The 11207-nt window shown below is 43.7% G+C and overlaps 1 protein-coding gene across 6 annotated transcripts in view; it reads left to right on the top strand.

The window, feature by feature from the left end:
- The window catches only part of LOC128342137 (uncharacterized), a 326129-nt gene that overhangs the window by 22163 nt on the left and 292759 nt on the right, over nt 1-11207 (top strand). The gene's annotated exons all lie outside the window — the stretch shown is intronic.

Below are 11207 nucleotides of genomic sequence, written 5' to 3'. Positions count from 1 at the left end.
GAGTATCAATGCCTTGTCTCCTTAGTGAATAGAAGCTGCTCTCCCATATATCTTGGTATTTCCCTCCCTGCTCGAAATCATCCTGCTAAATATCTCTCCATGCTCCATCTGGTTAAATTGAGGTTAGCCTTTGCAAGAGCCAGGCTGAATGTTTTACCCTCTGCCTTGCTCCTTAGAAGTTTTTGCAAGGATTCCCCTGTTTCAGGGCTATGTTCTTGTGGAGAGGGCTGTTTAGAAACAGTTGCTCATGTGCTTCTGTACTGCTCTTTGTTCCGTGACTCAAGGAAAGAATTATTGACCCCGCCCTTTTTGTTCAGTTCCCAGGCAGGCCTGACTCATTTTATCTTAATTTATGTCTTGCTGATGTTAATGTGGGTATTACTGAACTGGTTGCTAAATTTTTATATGGAGCTATGAAACTGACCTCTCGTCATGGGGTTTTATGAGGCTGATTGTGTATCTTTTAGTTATTTTATGCTGTATATTTATCTATGGTAACTGTCTAAAGTTTTAATTTTATTTGGCTTACGGCCGTAAATAAAATGATTGAGTCATTGATTGATTGAGTGTGTGATGTATGTTGGCAAGCACAATTACTCCAGGTGACAACATAAGCAGGGCACCCCATCATAGAGGCAGGATGGGCACATATGGTGGGTGGGGGTACCCAAAGTTGGGTTTAAAAGGCAACCCCAAACAGGGATCCTGGAGCAGCCAATTTCTATTTTTTCACAGAAAGGTTGGGGAAGGGGGACCCAGCGCCTTCCACTTTTGTGTTATCAGTCCCTAGGCTTACTCAGGAGAAGACCCATCAGTGAGGAATAAGTGGGGGCATTCTGAAGTGCTCTTATTACATTCCACAACACTGCTTGATTGTGACCACAAATCCCAAATTTACTAGGTGGCATTAGCGTGCTTGCCTCCCATTATCCCACGGACCACTCTCTCATGAGAATGCTGGCCACTGGGTGCTTGAGATAGAGCCAGGTTGCTCTATGGAGGAATGCCACAGGCATGGGTACCCTGGAGACATCTTTCCTTGTCATGGCAGCTGCCGCCAAGTAGCTGTCAGAGCGTGCCCCCTGCCAGCCTATCCGCCCTTGTGGAAATGTGCACCTGTGCCCCTCAAGGGTGACCCCACTGTGTGGCGCAGTGAGGAATTGGGGATCCCTCTTCTCCCACGAGTCTCCAGATGGCAGATCTGTATACAGTCCTCTGGTACAGAGCCTGATAGTAGGGTCAAATTACATATTTTTGCTAGGAGATCAGCATTTCATATTTGAGTTCTTTCAGAACTCTTGGGTGGATGCCATCTGGCCCTGGCGATTTGTTAATTTTTAGTTTTTCAAGACAGTTTAGAAAATCTTCCCTTGTCACCTCAAATTGGTCCATTTCTTCAGCCACTAAACCTGAAAAGCTCAATTGCAGAGAGAGTATATGGTCAGTATTCTCTGCCGTGAAGACAGATGCAAAGAACTCATTCAGCATCTCTGCAATCTCCTTATCCTCCTTAATAATTCCTTTCACATCCTCATCATCTGAGGGGCCAACTGCCTCCCTGGCAGGTTTTCTACTTCTGATAGATTTAAAGAAATTTTTGTTGTTCCCCTTGCTGCATGACCCAAGCCATGCAGATGCACATTGCACAGGCGCGGCGGCCTCCAAAATGGCCACTGCGCTGGGGAAAAGGCCCAAATGGGCCAGTTTTGGAAGTCAGGTAGGCCAGGGGGGAGGGGGAACCTTTGAGGACCACCCCCACCTTGGAGAACCCCCCCCACCCCGAGGGGGCAAGTTAAACAAAAAACCCAAACATTTTTAACCTAAAAATGTTCATTAACTCCCCGGACTGGACTGAACCGGAGGGGTTGAGGGGGTGCCAGACCAAACTGGCCCTATCCAGTTCAGGTCTGGTTTGGACTCGAACCACACTAGACTAGCTGGTTCCGTGCATACCCCTATTCCATGCTTTCTGGAGTGATCTGACCCTCCTGACCTGCCCTCTCAACTTCCTTTTTACCAGTCCCCTCATTTTTGAGAAGTTTCCTCTTCTGAAGTCCAACACTTGACAATATGCAACACTTGCATATATGCCGAATTGGATCACACTATGGTCACTACTACCCAATGGTTCTGCAACTCTGACACCTTGCACCAGTTCCTGGGCACCACTCAGGATTGAGTCTAAGGTTGCCATCCCTCTGGTTGTTCCACGACTAACTGTTCTAAGGCACAGTCATTTAGCATGTCTAGAAATTTGGCCTCTCTTTCATTACTTTAATGTAAATTTACCCACTACATGTGTGGGTAGTTGGTCACCCATTATTACTGCCCTGGCTCTCTTTGACACCTCTCTTATTTCCTTCTCTAACTCCAGGTCACTCTCAGCGTTATTTGGAGGGCGATAGCACATCCCTAGCTTGTTGGAATCTATCCCTTCTTTAATATACAGTGCTACTCCTATCCCAATCCTTCTCTCCCTGTCCCTTCTGTAGAGTCTATATGTAGGAATAAACGTGTCCCACTGGTTCTCACCGTTCCATCAGGTTTGTTACTCCCACTATATCTATGTTTTTATTAGTAACCAAGCACTCCAGCTCACCCATCTTCACTCGGAGGCTTCTGGCATTGGTATATATAGACACCTATATGCCAAGTCCCTTACCAGGTGTTGGCGTGTGCTATCCCTCTTACCGGCCTTTAACCTTTTTGGCAAGCTGTCATATGTTTCCTTCTGCTCAACTAACCGGCTCTATCACATCTGTCCCCTTATAGTTTATCCAAAACATGTGCACCCCTGCACCTTAGGGGGCTTGCTGGCTGAAGCAGATACCTCCTAGCTCCTGTCAGCAATTCCCCAGGCATCACTTTAAAAGCAGCTCTGTGACCTTTTTTTATTTTAGTGCCAGTAGTCTGGTTCCACCTTGGTTCAAGTGGAGCCTGTTCCTTTTGTACAGGCTTCACTTGCCCCCAAATGTATCCCAGTGCCTACCAGATCTAAACCCCTCCTTCTGGCACCACTGTCTCATACATGCATTGAAACCCCTCAGCTCTGCCTGTCTTGCTGTCCTTGTGTGTGGAACAGGTAGCATTTCAGAGAACATTACCCTGGAGGTCCTGAACCTCAGTATGCTACCTAGCAGCCTAAATTTGACATTCAGGACCTTCCGACTGCATTTCCCAACATCGTTGTTGCCAGTGTGCATCATGATGGCTGACTCCTCCCCAGCACTGCCTAACAGCCTACCTACATGCAGCGTGATGTCCGCAACCTCCGCACCAGGCAGGCAAGTCACCATGCAGTCTACACGCAGGTCACATACCCATCTCTCTATGCCCCTAATGATCAAATCACTCACTAGTAGGAGGCTCCCACCCCCTGGAGGAGTGTCTTCTGTGCAAGAGGATATTGGTGCATCACCCAAGGAAGAGGTCCCTGCTAAGGGAGTGTTTGCCTCTTCCTCAGACTGATGTCCTCCTTCCCTGAGACCTTCACTCTTCATGACAGCAGAAGTGCTGTCAGTCTGGGAGTGAGATGTCTCTATCACATCCCTGAGGGTCTCATCCACACACCTCTCTGCCTCCCTGAGCTTCTCCAGGTCAGCCACCTTGACTTCGAGGGAATGAACTTGTACCCTGAGAGCCAAGAGCATTTTGCACTGAGCGCACACCCAGGACTTCTGCCCCTTGGACAGATAGTCATACATGCAACACTCTGGGCAATACACTAAGAGGAACCCTCTCCCCTGCTGACATTCTACCTTCTACCAGTTTGATTGGCTACTTAGAGTATATAGGGCTTGTTCGCTTGAAGCTATGTACTGGGTGCAGTTGTCAGCTAATTAAAGGTTTTAAGCGTGTCCTCCAAGAAAATTACAAAAGTCAGGTAGTACTAACCTTATTCCTGCACTGAGTGTCTCCTCTGAAATGAAGGGGGGGCACTTGTGTGCCTCCCCACAGACTTCCCCACCAATCTCCTGTTAAACTCCTACAAAACCCCTTTGATATCTTTTTGCAAAGCTCCTCTGGTCTGAGCCTTACATTCAAGATTAGCAGGCAAACGGACTCTCCTCAGGTATGACCCCCCTCCCTCAAGCGGGAATATCACTCACTTGGAATGAATCCCCCACTCAAGCTAACACCTCTGACAAACACACAAACACTTCCAGCCAGCCAGAAATCAAACCCTAGAAAATTACCAGCCCTAACAAACTTAGCTCCTCTTTCCCCTTTTGTTTTCCTGGTGATTGATTGATTATCTATCTATCTATCTATTTCTTGATGTGTTTCCTTGCTTGATATCTTCTTTAGGAGAGAAATACAAGCGTGTTACTTCCTCTTCCTTCAAAAATCAGCAGGCAAAGATACTGGAAGTTGTGGGTTGCAGGATTCTATTGCATTCATTTCAAAAGAATTCCAGACAGGAAATGCTTTTAATACTGAAATGGTTATTTTCTGAAGTGGGGAAAATGCTTCAGTCACAGGCTTTTATTTGCTACAGAACATGTATCTTTCTTTAAAAGCTTCTCTTGAAGTGAATATATTCTATTTTTGACACATCCATTTCGTATCCATTATCATATCATTCTTTGGAGCCAAGGTTTAGTTTAGTTTAGTTCTGAGTTTTATCATACCTACTAATGATTGCCACCAAGGCATCCTTCTTTTGTCTGAAGTCTTCCTTAAGCCTTTTGTGTATGCTTGATCTCAGCTGGCAGATGAATCTCGACAGCTGTGGAACAAAACAATCCTCTCCAAATTGTTCTCCATCTCCTATGGCCCGAGAACCTGAGGCAGCTCTTAGATCTGTTGAAATATGAGTGGCACAGGGAATTAGTACACCAAACCTGTGTACCTTTTTAGAGATTGAAGAACTGAAATTTGACTATGCCCTTGGTGAAAAATGAATGTGAGTGTCCCATGCCTGCCTCAAGCACTTTGTAAAGCTTCAGAATAAGTAAAACCAGAATTCACAGTTGCCACGAGTCCTAAGCCAGAAGAAGAATGCTATGGTGGACAATGGACATCTAGGGCTGGTTCGCACATGCATGTACATCATGATTGATTTTGCATGAGAACTGTGGGTTTGAACAGACCACATTGAAAAGCATTATTTGAGTTCATGCTGGATGCAATGAAAATTCATTCTGTAACAGCTTATTCCCACATGCAAGTCACCATCATTTGAAGCTACAGTTGTAAAGCGATGAACATGCTGAACCAGCCCCTAATCGGCATATCCAAGACCTGTGTGGACTCTACAGCAAGTGAACAAAAATTCTGTACCAAGATAAGACTTATTTCTGAGACCTATCTAAATTAAGCAGATGGGCATATTTTTCAATTTTTATTGATAACTATTGTTTCTGCTTTCATGGGGAGCTCCAGGGAGCTCTGCAGGGCATTAAAAAAAACCCCTGCTCCCTGGAAATCTTATTCTATCTTATGGGTTTCAAGCCTCTGCCAGATTCTGCCTTACATGCATTCAGCTGTATTTTCACAATAATGTTAAAAAAATAAATAAATCTGAGATTCTCAGAAACAAGGATTCTGCCCTCAATAGCACATTCTGTAATCCCCCCTCCACCCTGTGCATGTGTGGGATCATGGATGCATCTAGCCCCACCAATACCTGGACTTTACAAAATGGTGCTCAAGAAACCTTTCATGATGAATAGAAATTTGGGGCATTTGGTCAGGCCTAAGCAATACCAAAAATGAAATAAGTAGCTAGCAAATAATAAAAAACTCAAACTCCTTCTTTGAGAAATGCCTTTTAGAATGCAAAAGCCATGCCAGGGGCATAGCAAGGTTGGAGTGGGCCCAGAGACAAGATTTTAAAATGCCCCCCCCCTCACTGAAGCTCAGTAAAGATATCTTAAATGAGGCTGAATAGTGGTAACAAAAAGCATAATAAAATCTCTCCCTCCCCCCCTCCCTCTCCTATGTGCTACAATAGAGCATCATCCTAAATCATTTTTAAAAAGGTTTTGTAAATTGTGGATGATGCAAGTTATTTAATGGTACTAGAGAAAGACATGCTGTTCTGGTAGCTCCAGGTCTTAACACTCACATCAATTTCGGAGGATGAATACAACTGAAGGAAGCCCGGGGAGGTGCATGGCTGGGGGAGTCAGTCATGCGACTTGCCTCTGGGGGCCCCCCAAGGCAGTGTGGCCCCAGACAACTATTATAGTTATGCCCCTGAGTCATGCTGACGTTGCAGGGAAGGTTTGTGAGTATGCAGATTCCTGTCTTGGTCTGCTTTTGAGGATCATTGCTGAAATACCCACATAGAATTTTCCCAACATTCTATTTTTAATCCATATTCCTCAGAGGAAGCAGGACAGGAAGGATATAAAGGTTTCCTGCCTAGGCTCAGGCTTTGCCTCAGTTTCAAGATCTCCTTGGTTCATGATGTTTTTGGATCCAGAGTCTGATTGGTTTGACCCTGGCTTTGGCTCTGACTTTCTGCTGGTCTTCTGCTCCTGGTTCCTGTTGTTTGCTCAGCTTTCCCTCTTAACTTCAACACTGACTCCTGGCTTACTTCTTGGTTCCAGTTCCTGGTCAACTTTCTCATGTTAGCTGGGCGCTTCTGGTCTTATCCTCCAGTCTCTGCCTATGACCCAGCATTGACAAGGGAACACTGCAGAATGGGGTGATGGTTTCTTTATTCTGTGTGTGGAAATAAGTAATTATGGAGCAGAACCAATAGGTGTTGCTATCCCTGCTTCTTAACAAATAAACCATTTATCCTGATATTTAACTTCAAGCTACATTTTTCTCACTCACGTTCATTAGAGGCCCTCTCTTCACAAATTACGTGGTTGAGAAGAATTTAGATTGAAGTTAAATATCAGGAGAAATTATTTAATCATGAAGAAGCATGGATTGCAAAACCTATTGGTCTTGCTCCATAATCATTTATTTATTTGAATTTATTACTGGTCTTGATTCATAATGTATTTGGACATTAATGCAGACACTGAATTAAATCCAGGCATGCCTGATGAGAGTTCATTCAGGGAGGGAGACAATGGGGAGGGTACAACCAATTGCCCAAGCCACAACTTACTCAGAGGCCTGGAAATGCATTTTGGAATGTGGAAAAAATATTTCTTATTATGTCAAGGGCCCTGGTCATGTGTGATAGCATTTTAGGCTTTGAAGCAAGCTCCCCTTTTCCCCTGGGATTGAGTGGGGGTTCATGCCCTCTACCACTATGATTGCCCTTGGATGACTCTATGGTAGGGATGTGCACGGATCAAATTCAAATTGATCTGAGCCTATTTTGGTGCCTTTTTTTTTAACCAATCAGAATGTTCAAAAATTCAATTTGAATTTGAATCTAATTGCCCTTTTAAGGGGTGGTTTGATTCAAATTCGAGTCACTCAAATCACCCAGATTCAAGTTGAGCCAATCCAGATTCGAATCACTCAAATCACCCAGATTTGAATTCGAATTGATTTGTACATCCTTATTCTGTGGGGCCAACAAAGAGACCCAAATCCAGACCAGGGCCATCTAAATCTGTGTTGGACCCTAGAGAAAAGAAATGGATCAGACCCTTCAAAACCGCTGTCAAAATCAGGGATAATCTGACTTGAATGACATTGCTGTTAAGAACAGCTGGACAGAAGACTGAATTGCTCACACAAGCCCCAGTAGTTCATTCATTCTGCCCTTCAGCAAGCCTTTAGCATGATTTGTGTGCAACAAAAATCAAAACGTTAGCAAGGGGCTGCCCTGAAAGTATTGTCACTCTGCATTCTCATTTTCCAAATGGTCATGAAGATCTCCACCTTCTTCCATTTGTGGGGATAGGAATAGCCATTTCTATTATGCTAGCAAACCCCTTCATGGATTCTTAAGCTACTTTCACATCCTGAATTCTCTGTATCCAATTGCTAAGCCAGGCATCACTGCAGCAGTGCCTGTCAGGAATCAAGATGTTCAGGAAACTAAAATGTGTAGTAAGAAGGGAGGGAGGGGGCACATGTGATTGGCAGACTGGTCTGTAATTGTTCCCTCGGGAGTTTCTTCCACTCTCCAAAGATGTCTCTGGTGTGTTCAGCTAAGAGTGCTGCCTCCTGGAACTGATGGACTACTCAGCTGCTTTTTCAGTCATTCATTCATAAGAGTTTGATTGATGGGAGTGGAGCAAACAGAGGTTAATGTTTGGGGTTCTGTGGCACTCAAGGGCCAGATGACTTTGGGAATAGAACTGGAGATATAAAAGGAAGGATTTCTAATTCATATTTCAAAATAAAGTATCCTGAAATAATGTGACTTAATTACCTAACCCTACACAAATTATTCCCCCAAATGCAAGAGCCAGACAAATTGTAATGAAAAGGTTGCTGAATAATGTATTTTAAAACTGATCATGATTTTTGTCAACTGGAGGTTCTCCTAAAGCTGAAGTGCTGCTATTCAATAGCCCTGCTGGTACAAGAGAGAGATGGCATCAAGAGCAAGGAATTTCCAGCTCATCTGAAAAGTACAGTGAAAGTATAGTGAAAGTGAAACCCACTCTGTCTCTGTTGTTCTGTTCTCCATTTTGGTTTGCTCAAATCTGTATTCTTCAGTTGGTTGATTGATTGATTGATTAAGTGCCCTCTAGTTGGTGTCGACTCTTAGCGACCACATAGGTAGATTCTCTCCAGGATGATCTGTCTTCAACTTGGCCTTTAAGGTCTCTCAGTGGGGCATTCATTGCTGTCGTGAGTCCATCCACCTTGCTGTTGGTCATCGTCTTCTTCTCTTTCCTTCCACTTTTCCCAGCATTATGGACTTCTCAAGGGAGCTGGGTCTTCGTGTAATGTGTCCCAAGTATGATCGTTTGAGCTTGGTCATTTGTGCCTCGAATGAAAATTCTGGATTGATCTGTTCTATGATCCATTTGTTTGTTTTCTTGGCTGTCCATGGTATCCTCAAAAGTCTTCTCCAGCACCAAAGTTCAAAAGCGTCAATACTTTTTCTATCTTGCTTCTTCAGAGTCCAGCTTTCGCATCCATAGAGTGTCACGGAGAAAACCATTGTACGAACGATTCTAATCTTTGTAGGTGTAGACACGTCACAGCATCTAAATATCCTTTCCAAGGCCTTCATTGCAACCCTACCAAGTGCTAGTCTGCGGCGTATTTCTTGATTGCTGGATCCTTTACTGTTGATGGTCGATCCTAAAAGGCAGAAGCTATCGACCACTTCAATGTCTTCATTATCAATTCTGATAATGATAATTCTTAAGCTACTTTCACATCTTGAATTCGCTGTATCCAATTGCTAAGCCAGGCATCACTGCAGCAGTGCCTATGATAATTCTGATAATCAATTCTGATATCATTCTTCAATACGCTGCAGTTGTTTCAGAGTTCCAGCATAGCCTGGAAACAACCCCAGGATGTATTAGGCCTGATTTCATATACGTTCTGGATTAGATCTAGAACCCTACAGAATGTGGTAGGTCCTGAGCCTGTTCTTGAAACCCTTCCACTTTAAGATACAATTCGAGTAGAGTTCACCTCCATCCCTAGGCTGTCCCACCACAATTTAGTATTCCCAAATTCCTGAACTCATGGTGACTCTGAACTCTTGTCCATTTTGTCTAATCTGGAGGCTGCTGTCTGTTAGGAGGGGGGCAAATGACATCCATTAAGACCCAGGAGTCATAAAACTCGAAACACACATGTTCTAGTTATACCAGTGAACTTTCTTTGTTACCTTCCCTTAAAAGGTACACTTTCCTCAGAACAGCAGATGTGTAACATAAAACTGTGCAGTAATGAGATTGGGGAAGAAAGAAAAATGTATAACTACCAACATTTTAAGCTTTAAACCAAGGATGCATTTATTTCCTCAAGTACTTAATAGTAATTGTACCCCATATTTCCTGCATTAGGCAGGGAGTCAATAGCAACTTGCTGTTAGCTGCTTTAGTAGACAGATGTGTATTGATTCTATAGACAGAAAGACAGGAGATGACTTCAGAGGCTAAACTACTGTCCAGGAATTGATTTCTTCCCTATCACCACCACCCCCCAGAAGGAAATTGATCATTTTGGGTTTGTTATTGTCTATAGATAGCAACAGATGACTAAAGTAAAACACACAGCGGACAGCTCTTTAGAGGGCGGGAGGGAAGGGTTATTTTGGCTTCCACTAAGAAGCATAAATGCATTTAACACTCAGAGAGGGAGAGAGAGAGGGAGAGATTTGCTCTGAAAGTTTTTATTTTAATTCTGTGAGGAGGATTTGTCAGGAAAGCTGTCTCAACACAGCATGGGGTTTGGAGGTTGTGACAGTGACAGGGTGAGCTGATAATCAGGCAGTAGACAGAAGGCATGGCAAGTGGAAAGAGATTGTGTCTGTCTGTTCTTACATATATTCCAATACTGTGGCATCTGATTATGCTGCACATATTCACCAGTGTCAGAACCCCAGATCTCGCTGACCTGGATTGCATCTGAACCTGCTCATCCATGGACTTCAAATGTCTGGGTATCATTTTTGCATACCAGGCTATTGCATCTCTTATGGCTGCTTTGAATTGTTCTTGATCAGTCAGGAAGCAGCATGAACAGCTTTGTGGTTAAACTCAGTGCTGTGAAGTGAGTTGTGTGCTTATTTCCTTAACTTTCTGCTGATGTCAGCATTTTTCTTTAACTTTCTGCTGATGTCAGCTATTGATTTGTAAGTATTTGTGGGTACAGCATCTCTGTCAAGTATCATTTTTGTCTCTCTCTCCCTCCCTCCCTCCCCCCCCCAAACCTAAGACAAGTACAGGGCACTTCCCAGCCCTTTCAAAACCACCAACTGTGTGCTGAACAGTACTTGGTGAAATCGCATACTATCTCTAAATAATTTGTAGAGAGCTTTGCTTAAAGGTAGTGATTATGGCTTGGTGGCCTTTCCTATTTATCTCTTGATAAAAGGAAGAGGGAGAAGAACATTGTGTAGATGGGAAATAAAGGATTTGGGAAGGTGGATTAGTTCCTCAAATGAGTGTTTAAATAATTAAGGATCTTATTTAAAGTAAAGTTGTGCCGTTGAGTCAGTGTCTACTCCTGGCGACCACAGAGCCATGTGGTTTACTTTGGTAGAATACAAGATGGGATTACTGTTGCCATCTCCCGTACAGTATGAGATGATGCCTTCAGCATCTTCCTATATTGCTGCTGCCTGATATAGGTGTTTCCCATAGGCTGGG

This window comes from Hemicordylus capensis, chromosome 2, assembly GCF_027244095.1.
Source record: "Hemicordylus capensis ecotype Gifberg chromosome 2, rHemCap1.1.pri, whole genome shotgun sequence".
Classification (NCBI taxonomy): domain Eukaryota; kingdom Metazoa; phylum Chordata; class Lepidosauria; order Squamata; family Cordylidae; genus Hemicordylus; species Hemicordylus capensis.
This window is presented reverse-complemented; position numbering and strand designations above follow the sequence as displayed.